Raw genomic sequence first — 14,980 nt, 5'->3', positions numbered from 1 at the left:
TAAGGAAGCACTTGAGTACCTAAGCCCTTGGAGTCTCAGCTCCCACATGGTGCTACTTCCAACACTACTACAGGAGACTTCTTAGGTGCCTACACTCCTGCCTACATCCAGGAATCACTGCTATCTGCCCCCAGCATAGGCCTGGCTACAGGTTTAAGGTGGGTCAGGGTCAGGTGTGTGTGCCCAGGACCCTGAATTGAGTTGGGGGCTGATCATATATGAAGATCTGGACTCACTCCATGAATATTCTCAAGCCAGAAAGAGCTTAACATTAAATAGTAAATTAAAAAAACCATGACAAGTTAGGAGAGAGAGATTGTGGTAAAAAGAAAAGATTTTTTCTTAATTTTTAAAAACAGAGCCCCACATTTTCATTTTAACTTGATGTTACAAATTATGTAGCTGGTCCTGATTTGAGTAAATGCAAAAATCTACTTATAATTGCCTTTTTTCCCTTAATTTAAAATATACCATCACCTTATATAGTTTATGACATGCAAAACCAAGCATGTAAGAGAAAAATTTGAAATGAGTCTAGGCTGTTGCCTTGTATACGTGAGTATGTGAACAATGGAGGGTAGATGCTGGTGAGCAGTACACATTTACTGGAGAAATTGAAATCAGGTCTCCTCAACTAAGTTCTCTTTTCTATAACTTTTAGACTAGAGATAATTGTAGTCTTTACAGCATGCCCAAGAGTTAGGGTTGGGTGAAGGGAAATCCCTGAAAAACGTTGCCATATTTCTGGCTAGAGAATCAGAAAAGTGGATTCAAGATTCCATGTAGGAATTCCAGAAGAGAAAAGAGCTGGAGAGAAGAATCCCCAAATCTGTTTATCCGTTTATCTGACTCCCAAATCATGCATCTGCAGAACAGACTAAGGAAACCCAATTAAAGAAAAACTACCAGAACAAAACACAGAGGTATCTCATACTAAACAAAGTATTTCAGTTCAAACTCAGACAAGAAAGTTACCTCCTAAAGCAAATAAAAACAGTCAATGGAGTGCAATAACGAAATCCTGAATCGTTGCAATTTAACATTGATGCTGTCCAAAATGAAGTTCAAAATTATATGATAACTAGGAATAACTAGGAATGAAACATAGTTTCAAGAGAAAAGGAAATCAGTTGTCTGGCCTTGGGATGAACCAAATGTTTGAGCTAGGAGACATAAATTTTAAAGAGGTTATTATAACTATCATCAACGAGGAAAAATAAAATGTTTCCAAAGCATGAATATATTAATAAAAAAATAAAAACAAGGAAAAAGAACCAAATTTAAATTTTAGAACTAAAAATGTACAATATCCAAAAATAAAAATTCAGTAGGTGGACTTATTAGCCAAATGAACGTGAAAGAGGAAAAAAATGATCCAAAATATAGAATCACTACAAATATTTCAAGACAGATAACAGATAGAAAAAAAATTTAATGAACAGGGCTTCATGAATCTGTTAGGTGATAACAAATGATTGAATGAATGTTGAAATACCAGAAAGAAAAGGGAGATTGGGGCACAAAAATATTTAAAGAAATAATGGTTAAAATTTTTCCAAATTTTATGAAAAGTAGATACTGGCTGATATAAGGTTTTAAATTAAATGAACACTAAGCAAAGTTAACTCAAAAAATCCCATGTTAACATACATTATAGTCAAACTCTTAAAAGCCAAAGCTAAACAGTGTATCAAAGCAGCAGGGAAAAAATAAAAGCAATAACAAACATATTCTGGATAGGGGAACAATGTCCAAATTCATGGCTAACTTAACATAAGACACCATGAAATCCCAAAAATGGAATGGAAAAATATCTAAAAGTGCTGAATGAGAAAGATCTCTTAACCGAGATTCTTTCTTTGGCTAAATTTTTTAAAAATGAAGGCAAATTCACATTTTTAAATTTAATTTAATTTAATTTTTAATGTTTATTTTTGAGACAGGGAAAGACAGAGTCTGAATGGCGGAGGATCAGAGAGAGAGAGACACACAGAATACGAAGCAGGCTCCAGGCTCCAAGCTGTCAGCACAGAGCCTGACACGGGGTTCGAACTCACGGACTGAGATCATGACCTGAGCTGAAGTCAGACAATTAACCGACTGAGCCACCCAGGCGCCCCATAAACACTTTTATATTTTACATTTTTCATATAGTAATGAGGCTATTTTAAATATCACGTATATGACAATGACTATGAAAATAAAAGAATAGCCAAAAAGGCATCAAGAATATTCAAGTTAAAAGAGAATTCTGAAAATATTTAAATAATCTTGTAAAAAGTTAGAAAAGGAGTAACAGAGGATAAAAAATATGAGACAAGTAGAAAACAAGAAATAAAATGGTAGACCTATATTATTTTAAATTTTAATTGAATAAACACTCCAGTCAAAAGGCAGAGACTATTTGAATGGCAAAAAAAAAAAAAAAAAAAAAAAAAAAAAAAGCCATACAAAAACTAGACGCAACTCTATGTGGTCTTCATGAGACATATTTTAAATTTACCGACACAAGATAAAAGTGAATGGATAAGAAAAATGTATCATGCAAATAGTAGTCTTATAAAGACTGGAGAGACTATATTAATTTCATAAAAAAATGGACTTTAAAGTCAAATTTACTAGCAAACATAAGAGGGACATTTTATAATGATAAAGTTCAACACAAGAAGATATAACAGCTAAAAATATGAATCTTTGAAGTACATGGAACAATTTTGACAGAATTAAAGGAATAAATAAAGAACTTCACATTCATAGCTGCTCTCTGAGCAACTAGTCAAATCATGAGGAAAGAGACAAAGGTCTGAACAGTGCTATCAACTACACTGATTTAATTGATATTTATATATTAAAAATTCACTCTACAACAACAGAATACATATTCTCCTTAAGTTCATATTATGTATTACCCAAGATACAAACATTCATGAACTCATCACAACAAATTTAAAACATTTGAAATTATACAGAAAATGTTTCCTGACCACAAGGGAATTTAGCTAGAAACATTAATAAGATAACAAGAAAAGAAAAACCTGAAATATTTGAAACTAACCATATACTTCTAATTATAGGATCGACAAAGAAATCAGAATTCAGATTAAGAAACATTAGAAGCAAAAAGAATAACTTAGAATATTGTGAAAATTAATATTCATGAAAATACATCAAAATTTGTGGGATATATTGGGGTGCCTGGGTGGTTCAGTTGGTTGAGCATCCGACTTCGGCTCAGGTCATGATCTCAGGGTTCGAGCCCTGTGTCGGGCTCTGTGCTGACAGCTTGGAGCCTGGAGCCTGCTTTGGATTCTTTGTCTCCCTTTCTCTCTCTCTGCCTCTCTGTCTCTCTGTCTCTCTCTCTCTCAAAAATGAATAAATGTTAAAAAAATTTTTTAAAAATTTGTGGGATATAGATAAATCAGTGCTTTCAAAGAAGTTAATGTTTTTAAGTACCATTGTTAGAAAGAAGTGCAATCTCGAATCAATGTTTTAATCCTCCACCTTAAGAAACTGAGAACAAATTCGTAAATAAAACCCAAAGCACATATATAAAAGTAAATAATGAAGAAAAAAATCAGAAATTAACAAAATATAACATAGAAAACAATAGGGAAAAATCAATGAAACCAAATTCTAGTTCTTAAAAAAAAAATCAATGTAATTAATTAACCTTTAGCCAAATTGATTGAAAAAGAGAGAAGGAAGACATAAATTACTAACATCAGAAAAGAAAGGGGGGACAATTTTATACCAAATAAATTTGAAAAACTGTATGAAATATAAATTTCTGGAAAGATACAAATTAGGTAAAGTGGCACAACAACAAATAGAAAACTTGAACAGTCTTAAGTAAATGAAATAAATTAAGTTTGTAACTAAAAATCTTTCCCCAAAAGACAACTCCACACCAAGCTGGCTTCACTGGTGAATTCTAGCCAAAATGTAAAGGAGAAATAATACCAATTTTAGACAAACACTTTAGGAAAATAGAGTAGGAGAGACTATTTCTCAAATAATTTTATGATGTCTGGATTATACTAGTTAAAAAATTAAACGAAGACAACACAATAAAAGAGAACTACAAGCCAATATCCCATAAAGCATAGAAGCAGAAACCCTTAAAAATATGTACAAATGAAATGCAACAAGAGTTTTAAAGAAAAATTCATCATGACCAATTAGAATTTATTCTTAAATATGCTGTTTGGCTAAACATGTAAAAATCAATTAATGTAATTTACTATATTAATAGAATGAAAGAGAAAAATTATATGTTTAGTTCCATGAATGCAAAAAAATGACAAATTTCAAAACTTTTTATTATATAAAGTCTGAGCACACCTGAAATAAAAGCAGAATTCTTTACCTGATTAAATAGCCTCTATGAAAAATTTACAGTTAGCCTCATATTCTGTTGTGAAAGACTCAATGCTTTCAAACTAAGGTCAGGAACAAAGTGAGAATGTCTGCTCTTACCATTTTAATATTGTCCTGGAGGTCATATCCAGTGTTATAGGGCAAGGAAAAGAAATAAAGGCATAAGACATAATCTAATTGTGGAAGACTCTAAGGGAAATCAGAATACAGCTATTACAACTATTAAGTGACTTTAGCAAGGTTCCAAGATACAAGGTCAATATATAAAAGTCAATTGTATTTTTATGTTCTAGCAATGAAAACTGAGAAAATAACGTTAGCTTTTTTATTCATGACAGCATCAAAATATTACTTAGGAATAAAAACCTGTACTATGAAAACTATAAAACATTGGAAATGGAAAGTTAAGTATACCTATAGATGTAGAGAGATGTGCATAATCATGGATTGAAAGACCTGATATTATTAAAATGGCATTTCTCCCCAAATTGATTTATATATATTCATGCAACCTCAGTCAAAATCTTAATAAGTTTTGAGGCACCTGGGTGGCTCAGTCGGTTAAGCATCTGGCTTTGGCTCAGGTCATGATCTCATGGTTTGTGTGTTTGAGCACTGCATTGGGCTCTGTATGGACAGCTCAGAGCCAGAAGCCTGCTTTGGATTTGTGTCTCCCTCTCTCTCTGCCCTCCCCTGCTCATACTCTGTCTCTCTCTCCCTCAAAAATTAACAAACAAAAAAACTTAATAAGTTTTTTCTAAAGAAGTTGAAAAACTGATCAAAATATATATGAAATGGCAAAATCACTTGGATAAAATAAAACATTTTCAAAATGATTAATATAATTAATATATTTGGAGAACTTTTACTACCTGATTTAAAGACTTTCTATAAATCCACACTAATCAAGACAAGACATAAACACAGATGAATTAAACGGAATAGGTAGTCCATTAATAGGCATGACGTATATGGTCAATGATTTTAGACAAAAGTGCCATATTAAATTAAGGGAGATAGTATGGTCTTTTCAACAGATGGTGCTAAAAATTTTTCTGTACACAAAATAATGAGCCTCAATCCTTACTTCACATGATATGCAAATATTAACTCAAAATGGATCATAGTCCTAAAGGTAAAGGTTAAAATAAACTTCTAGAAGAAAACACAGGTAAAATATTTGTAATATTGAGTTAGGCAAAGATTTCTTTAACAGCAAATAAAAAGCAAATATGACTGCAAAAACAGAAAAAAGGATAAAAAAATGAGATAGGACAAATTAAAAGGAAATTGTAAAATGTAAAAATACACCCAAGTATTTCAGCAAGTATATATCAGGGTATATCAGTGAGATTAAAATTATAACTATTAGAAAGGTGAATTTAGGTGAATATTTAGACAATTTAATTGTGTATATAGGAAATACAAAGGTTTATATGGATAACTTATTAGAACTAATAACAATGTTTTCAGGCTGATGTATGCTAAGTCAACATACAAAACCACCTGTATTTTTATGAGCTGCAGCAAGCAGAAAATGAAATGTAAATATGTCACCAAACAGCATAAAAAATGACACACCTATAAATTATCCTAACCAGAGATATCCAATATCTTCATACAGAAAAATTATTTATTTTAAAAAGTTACTATAAGACTATAGAGATAATTACATAAAAACCTAACCAGTTGAAGATATCTGTCATATTTATAGATTTGAGTAGACAGTCCTGTAAGGAAGTCAATTATTCCAAACTTGAGTTATAGTTTTAAAGTAATCTTAATTGCTTTGTGTGTGTGAATGTGCATGTGAGTTTGTGTGCATATCTTTAGAACTATATAAGCTAATGTTAAAATTCATATAAAAATAAGAAAGATATTATTAATGGAAAATAAGCAGATAGGAAAACTTGCTCTATTTGATTTTAAGACTTGTTTTAAAGTTATAATAATAGAGACAGTGTGGCACTGCTTTCAGACAGTACTAATAGAGGAACATAAGATAGTACTGATTGCACACACAGACCCATAAATGTTTAGACACTTAGTTTAAGATAAAGAGGGGAAAGGGTGGTGTTCTCAAGAAATGATCTGTGGAAAAACTGTAAAATTCATGATTTAAAAAGTGAAATGTAACCTTTACATCATTGCATATGAAAAAAAATCAATTTCAGGAGTTGAAGTTTCAAATAACTTTTATAAGGTACTACTAGAAAACATGCTCATGTCTTTAAGGTAAGGTACTATTTTCTCAACAGGTGACAAAAAAGAACTAAGCATAGAGGAAATGATAGGCAAAATTTATTCAAACTTCTCTTTTCAGAACCCTGCAGTGTGGGAGGTATTTGAAACATATATAACTAACAGAAGATACATATAAAGAATATATTAAAAAATGACAAAGTTTTAAAAATACAGACAACCTAATAAAGAAGTATGAAGAAGACTTGAAGGCACTCCACAAAAGATAACTGTTCAAATGAAATATTTGAAAACATATTTAACACAATAACTAATCAAGAAATGGCCAGTATTAAGAAGACTGAGGGGTGCCTGGTGCCTCAGTTGGGTGTCTGATTCTTGATTTTGGCTCAGGTCATGATCTCAAAGTTTGTGAGTTTGGGCCCCACGTTGGATTCTGTGCTGACAGCACAGAACCTGCTTGGAATTCTCTCTCTCTGCCCCTCCCCCACCCACACGCATGCTCTCTCTATCTCTCTCAAAATAAATAAATAAACTTAAAAAACAAAGACTCACCATACCAAAAGTGAGAAACAATGTAAAATTATGATGACTCATACATTGGTGGTAGGAATATAAATGTTCAGAACCATTTTAGAAAATAGTTTGATATAACCTACTCAAAAAGGTTACTCATTTCTATAACCTAATAATTTTATTACTAAGTACAGCACCACAGAAGAATGTCCACTTGGGCAGCAAAAGTCATGTACAATAATTTTCAGTGCAGAATTTTGTTTTTCTGTTCGCTGCAAACTGGGAACAATCCAACTGTTCATTATCACTGAAATGGTTACATAAATTATGTTATGTTTATATAATGGAATTCTGTGTGGTAATAAATGATCTACAACACATAGCATCATGATAAACATCACAGACATAAAATTGAGCAAAAGATGCCAGATACACAAAAATACATAGTGTTTGATACTCTTTGTAAAAGCTGAAAAGACTAGAAATGTAGAACAGTAGTGTTTAGAGAGGTATAGTGCATACACTGGAAAGATAAAGACAAGAATAAAGCACACAAGTGATTATTATTGAAATCAGGACAGTGGTCTACTTTGGAGGAAAGGGTTATTATTTGGGAGGAAGTATGAGGTAAGCTTGCCAGGCACCGATGATGTTCTAGTTCATGGCCAGGGTGACAGGGGCACAGTTAAGATACTCCTTTGACCTGTGTATTTATATTTTGTGCACATTTCATATGTGTTATATTTCACAATGAAATATGTGTGTGTGTGTGTATCAACAGTTTAGAAGTCTGTATTTTATTAGAGTTGGGATATATAAGTGGTAATTCCTTGAATTTGCTAAGGTATGTCGCAGTGTGCTGAGAGGGCGTTGAAAGCCACATGCTAAACGTGAAACACCTCTTTTAACTTGAAGTCTGGGGATGGATAAACCATGGCTTTATATTCAACTGGTCACAGATATAGTACAGAATGCAAGGTTGCATGACTTTTAAATCTAACACTGGGTCTTAAATATTTTTAACTGTTAAAAACTTTCTCATTTTTCATGTATCACTTCAAACTATAGTCCTCCAAAACCCACCCAAAATATCCAAACCGTTCTCCTCCACTGAACATACACACATACATACACACACATACAAACTAGAGTGACAAACTCTCTCCTGGAACTTTCTAGGGTTCAAAGCTAAAAATCAGTGCTGAAAAATCCTTCAATTCCTGGCCATCTGGGAAGGTTCATCAGAGGTGCTTTAGGAGCAAAGTTTTAAAAGCTCATTCTTATACCACTGTTTTATGCTTTGAACTTTAACAATTATAAAATGAAGAATGAAATTATAATTCTAAAATCATGCTAAAACCAAGAAATATTTTGATCTTCAATTATATGATAGATAACCTTGAGTATTTCCTGCTATTTAGCCCAAATTATGTTTCTGTTCATGCTCAGTGGTATCGGTGAACCTCACCCCCACAAGGTTTATTTTACCTGATCTGAGGTAAGACGAGGCTCAGCTAATTTTAGCCAGAGGCAATTTTAAGGCAAGGTTAGGAAATGACTAAGGTTTGACAGATATATAACCATGAAATAAGAGAGAAGAACAAGACATCTGAGAAAGGATGATAGAATAAGTTATTGGAAGAATATTACGTGATTTATGGTAAAAAAAAAATGGACTGGAATATATGAAAGGGAATGATGGAAGCATTAAAAGTTTTAAATATATAACATTTTTATATGAGATGAGATGAGAGTATTTAGGGTCAATACATTACATTTTGAATCACTGACTCATTTGAAGAGATTTTATTCTCCTTTACTTCCAGATACCTTAAGATTCATTTTTATCATGCTCATGTCTCTGTCTTATGATCCCTTTACATTTTGGCATACACCAGTATTGCTACTAAGAAAGTCATTCTGATTTGGAAATCTTAACTCTATTTCCTGATTTTCTAATTTGAACAGTCATAATTTAGTATCTCTTTTTTATTGTACCATACCATAAAGAAATTAATTCCACAAAGACTAAAATGACTATGAAATTGGTAAAGTACAGAATATGGCAAAAAAAAATGGGTCTTATTTTCTATTAAATTGATATATAAGGAACCTGTATCTCCTGTAGGTATTGATGAGTTCCCAAGGACTAGATGCCCTTGCAATTTACTTACACATGCAAAGGTCAATTTCACTTTGGTGAAACAAAACCAAGCAAATGGAATTATCTTTAATTGAGTGACACAGTTCATTGAATCTGCCATTAGTGCTGGTCAAATAGTTCATTTTAGAATCCACTATCGGTGTGGAGGAGAGGTGGCCATAGCCCCTGTGGTATGCTTTGGAGTATGCTGAAAATCTGTGAAGTCCTATTTTATCCCTTCACCTTTCCCCAAAACAATATTTCTATGAAGTTTTGGAGTTTTATATTATTAAATCTTGCCTCTTTCTTTAAGGTAGCTTTCAGTCCCATAGCTAAGAATGTCATTCTAGATAGTAAGGATTTTCTGAGCCTTCCCGTATTTTTTTGTGACTAACTTTGGGAGCTGCCAAGGCAGACAATCCACCCTGTTTTCAACCCAAAAAGGGCAGAAAGGTGGAAATATGTTTTATAACACTCTCAGCTCTTTTTAACTTGGAGGCATGCTGACTCTCTGGCCTTGTGCCCATGGAAAGAGACAAATGAGATGAAGCCTGTTTTTATTCCTGTTCCCAGTGCTCCCCCATCTAAGAATGACAAAAAAGTAAACTCTCCTGTTGGAAAGAGGCCCTATTTCCTTCACCAGGTCACAAGTTTAAAAGAAAATAATTGGACGCAGTCCTTAAACTGAGCATTTGCTTAAGAAAAACTTGGCTGCTATTTTTGGTATTATAATAAGGAAATAAAGAATTTGTGGAGGAGTTTGAAAAACTGAAGTAAAGAAAGGAGCTTTTGAAAGAAAATTCCTATTGTTTGCCTCCAATATCATTGTACATTACAGTACAAATAGCAAAACAAAGAGGAAGACACATTCACCCTTTATTTGTTTGGCATATCGAACATGAAACTCCCTGATTTCTACTGGCCTCCAAAAAATATTCTTCAATTTCACAAATCATAGAAAATTAGATACATTGTGAAGTAAGTGCTGTGAAGTGTGGAATATAGCATAGTATGTTCTAAACTAGGATGTATGAAAACATCTGAGATGTTAGTTTCCTTATAATACCTCGAGAGTAATAATTTTAAATTTCAAAGTTATCATGAAAGGAAAAAGGTAAATGCTTACTTTATTGGCGCCTCTTCAGTAGAACCTGCTTTCCTTGGTGATCAGGATTAACTGAATCTTTCTTACACAGTGGCATCCAAATTGGAGTGGACACAGAAACTGCTCACAAGTTGGACAAGGGAAACTGTCTTTCATAGGTTTATTTCCATGGAAAGACTTCTGAGTAGATGTGCTTTTTTTTTTTTTTTTTTTACCTTTAATAATACTGAGACTATTTTCTTTAAAGCAGTGAAACGGGGGGCGCCTGGGTGGCGCAGTCGGTTAAGCGTTCGACTTCAGCCAGGTCACGATCTCGCGGTCCGTGAGTTCGAGCCCCGCGTCAGGCTCTGGGCTGATGGCTCAGAGCCTGGAGCCTGTTTCCGATTCTGTGTCTCCCTCTCTCTCTGCCCCTCCCCCGTTCATGCTCTGTCTCTCTCTGTCCCAAAAATAAAATAAAATAAAAACGTTGAAGAAAAAAAAAATTTTAAAGCAGTGAAATGGGCAGCAAGGTACAGAAATTTCTCATATAGTCCTGCCCTGCTTGCTGTCTCTCCCCCATTATTAACACCCCCACATGAATCATATGTTTAGTACAATTGATAAAGTACATTGACACAACATAATCAACCAAAGTTCATAGTTGATTACAATTCACTATTGGTGTTATATGTTGTATGGGTTCGGACAGATGTACAATGACAAGTATTCATCATTACAGTATCCTACAGTATTTTCACTGCCCTAAAAATCCTTGGTGCTACCCATTCATCCTTTTCCCATCTCTAAACTCAACTGGTTCTTTTTTAAGAGTTAAGTTTGATGCTGATGGGAAAGATTTTAAAAAACAACTCTATTGTCACACTGACTCTACATGACAACAGGCATAGCAGTGTGGATCCCAAAAAGTATAAAAATCCTGATGTAATTTGCGCTAGATTATAGTTTTCCTGCACAATCTGAAGGAAAAAGAACCTTCACTCATTCAATGTCCATTATACTTGTGACTCCCAATTATCTATCTTCAATATTTTCTGGATTTTTTCATCTGAACATCTAGTATAACATGCCTAGATTTATTTCCTTTTTTCCCCACCTTTCAAAACAACCTCTTTTTTACAACCACATTCTACAAAGAAGATAGCACTAGAGTGCCAGTTAATTTTTTCATCTAGTGTTATGATCAAGTGTTTTGTAAAGAGTCCTTCAGGTTATTAGAAAAATGCAGTGATGATCTGTAATATTCAATAATTTTTTATTTCTATAATGATGTTATTCCACTCTGGAACAGATATCACAATTTCAGAAATTTGGTTTGAGAAAATACATTTTTGAAATGGTAATTTATGAAAAGTTGAAATGCTACTTTTTAGTATCGCCATTCAATAATGTCATTACAATGTTATTAGTTTGCAATTTCAGCATATGTTTAGAATATTTATATAATAGTGCTGATTAATAATTTTACCATTATGAATTTTTTAAATAGGTTAAAAGGAAAGGTAATAGAAAGATAAATCATAGGAAAATTTTCTTTCCCCTTTGGCTTTGTTTGGACAAATTCAAAATAGTTTATGAAAAGAAAATTATCTTTATCTCTCCATACCAAGTAGGATGGAGTGAGGCTTTGTCATTTTGACTTTACATATTTATTTACTTGCTAAAATACTTATTCTAAATATTTAGAGATAATTAGGTGGTCCCTGGTTTTCTTATAATAGTGATAGCTCACTGAGCTTTTAGTAAAACTGCTGACTATCAATCCCAAAGCAAAATTCAGAATGTTGCTGTAATTTCACAGGTTACAGCAAGTACTCAGTCAGCTACATACAATTACTTAATATTAGTAACAGTAAGTTTTTACTAAATGACACTTTTTAAGCTCAAAATCACAAGAAAAAGAATGACAACATAAACAATTTGACGTTTTCAGTTCAAACTGAGATTAACATGTTCTGTATAGTAAAACTGTTTTTTAAAAATAATTTCTTCATTTTATATTTTCAAAATTAGGCATTTATGCTGAGTAATACTTTATTAAGCAGTCTACCCTTATGGTTGTTATTCAACATGGAAAGATAATGCTTTGCTTCGATAAAATGATTGTATTTTATGTATAATATCAGTAAGGGCCTAGGTGAAATTGAAGCAGTTTGACATAATAGTTAAGAACATGCTTTATTGAAGTATAATTGACAAAGAAAGCTGAAAAAATAGTTAAGAACATGATTCTGGACCGGACTATTGGCTGTCAGTGTTGGCTCCTTCACCTCTCCTTGTGTGTGCTGCGATGAGTTACCTGATCTCTGGGACCTACTTTACTCCCTATAAAAAATGGCTAACAGTCTACTTCACAGAGATATGTATAGTTCTGAGATCCAGGAACCATATATGACTCATCAGAATTACTACATAAATGTTTAATTAATTAATTAATTAATAAGGTCTAAAAAATAAAAAACAATAAAAAACAGAAATTTGACATGCATAGAGATTTATGACAGTGTTACCATAATGTAAATGACTCAATTTAATTTTTAATCATATGCAATTATAATTACATTGCCAATGATTTGGTAAATCATTTAAATTTTTTATTTGCATTATGTGTTTTTCAAAGTGGTCTTCTTTTTATTTTAATTATTTGTTAGCATGCAAATATCAAATAAATCAAAACTTTACTTTGATAGATTAAATGATAGAAAATGATGAACTGTAGTCCCTTTCTCTAATCAACTACCAAAGATCAGAGCTGTCATCTTGGCCCTCAGCATATCAAGAAACTGAAGCAAAATTTTTAAGTACCTTCCAATTTGACCAAGAGTGTTTTTCATATGAGAAATGTGATAATAAACTCTTCATCACATAATTTTAAATTATGACAATGGCATTATCCTTGCATACACCGGATTACAAAAATGCTTTCAGAGGTTGTCTGTTGAAATGGAGCCAAATATCAAAGATAATCAATTACCTGGCACATCTTTGCATTTACCAATTATATCCAAGACTTCTGGATTCCTTTTGTTAACCGCAAAAATACCAAAAATAACTGGGGTAATAAATGCTTAAGAGATGTTATTTGAAAAATAATTTCTGATTTCTTCAGTATAAATTTGAGAAGTAGAGAGATCTATTGAGACTGTTTTAATATTCCAGCTCTAGTTCTGTCTCTATCTCTCTGTATCTTACTCTTTCTCTTCCTTACACACATACACATATGTGTGTGTAAGTAATTTGATCTTTAAAAGGCTTAGCTAATTGCAGATATGAAGGATACTCCAAAAATTGCACAATTCACTGAATTCTTCATCTCTTCTATTTTATTTGAATACAGGGTTAGATACATTAAAGTATCATGAGTTTTGTCTGTTCTAACAGAGGCTCAGCACCAGATTAAGTGTTCCTCCAATTCAATAATATTTTAGCCCATTTTTTAGAAAAATTGAGCTAAAGCTTAACTTTATACAGCCACAGTTTTGTTTCCTCATCAGTGTAGGCATACTGATTTTACTAGCTCTTCAAGGCCACACCCCATAGTTCTGGAACATTTATGTTCCCTGAGCTTTCATATAACACATGGCCTCTACCTGTATATGTTGCATGGCCTTACTCTATATATTGCATGGGTTCTGAAATATACACATGAGACAACAGACAAGTCTCAAAGAATTCAGCTTTTGTAGAATCTAGATGATAAAACTATGCTCATTATCCACTAGATGGGTTGTTGGCCTAAAGTTTTTTTAAAAAAAAATTTTTAATGTTTATTTTATTTTTGAGAGAAAGAGAGACAGAGTGAGAGCCAGGAAGGGGCAGAGAGAGAGGGAGACACAGAATCTGAAGCAGGCTCCAGGCTCTGAGCTGTCAGCACAGAGCCCAATGCGGGGCTAGAACCCACGAACTGTGAGATCATGACCTGAGCCGAAGTCGGACGCTTAACCAGCTGACCCACCCAGGCGCCCCAAAAGTTTTTGATTCAAGTTACAAAAAGTAATTTTGTGACTTAATGTTTTTTCTAGAAGCCTTTCCTCCATGCATTAAGACAATATAGGTGTGTGTAAATAGCTGTTTCCTAAAGGGACAGATTTAGAAGGACAGAATAGTCAATATTCGAATTCACTTCTGTGAAGGATATAAACATTTAAAAAAATTTCTTTCTGATTCCTATACACTTTTTAAAAAATCATGCAAAATCCTAATCAATTGAAGAGACTCATCAAAAATAAAATATATAAAGCAATGAAAAAATTTTGATTTTTTAAGTCTTTCTAATTTAGGATTCAAACATTTGGAAGTGCTGTGATTTAGCGGTAATCTTTATCATAGATGTTAGATAAACACCCCAAATTCTTCTTGGTTATGTCTTCTTTGACATGAAATAAGAATGGAGTTACTAAAGGTAAACACTAACAATGCCATAGCTTGTCAGTTTCTGTGCATTATGTGAATGAATGTGTGTGTGTTTATACATGAGAGGGAGAGAGAATGAGAAAGTGCAAGGTTAACAAGAAAAACATCTCTGCTGTGTTATTGTCTTGCAATATTGATAACTTATTATGAGCTAAAGACCACACTTTATTCAGATTTCCCTTGCTTTTACCTATTGTCTTTTTTTCTGTTTCAGGGGCCTATCCTGA

At 32.9% G+C, this 14,980-nt stretch overlaps 1 long non-coding RNA gene across 1 annotated transcript in view; it reads left to right on the top strand.

Annotated features, from left to right (window-relative positions):
- The window catches only part of LOC123610818, a 137,114-nt gene that overhangs the window by 106,400 nt on the left and 15,734 nt on the right, over positions 1–14,980 (top strand). The window contains exon 3 of the long non-coding RNA XR_006718302.1: positions 6,701–6,946. This is a non-coding gene — a long non-coding RNA (uncharacterized LOC123610818). The remainder of the gene's footprint in view (positions 1–6,700; positions 6,947–14,980) is intronic.

Source organism: Leopardus geoffroyi, chromosome C2 (genome assembly GCF_018350155.1).
Source record: "Leopardus geoffroyi isolate Oge1 chromosome C2, O.geoffroyi_Oge1_pat1.0, whole genome shotgun sequence".
NCBI lineage: Eukaryota > Metazoa > Chordata > Mammalia > Carnivora > Felidae > Leopardus > Leopardus geoffroyi.
The sequence above is the reverse complement of the archived record's forward strand: the minus strand, read 5'-3'. Positions and strand labels throughout refer to the sequence as shown.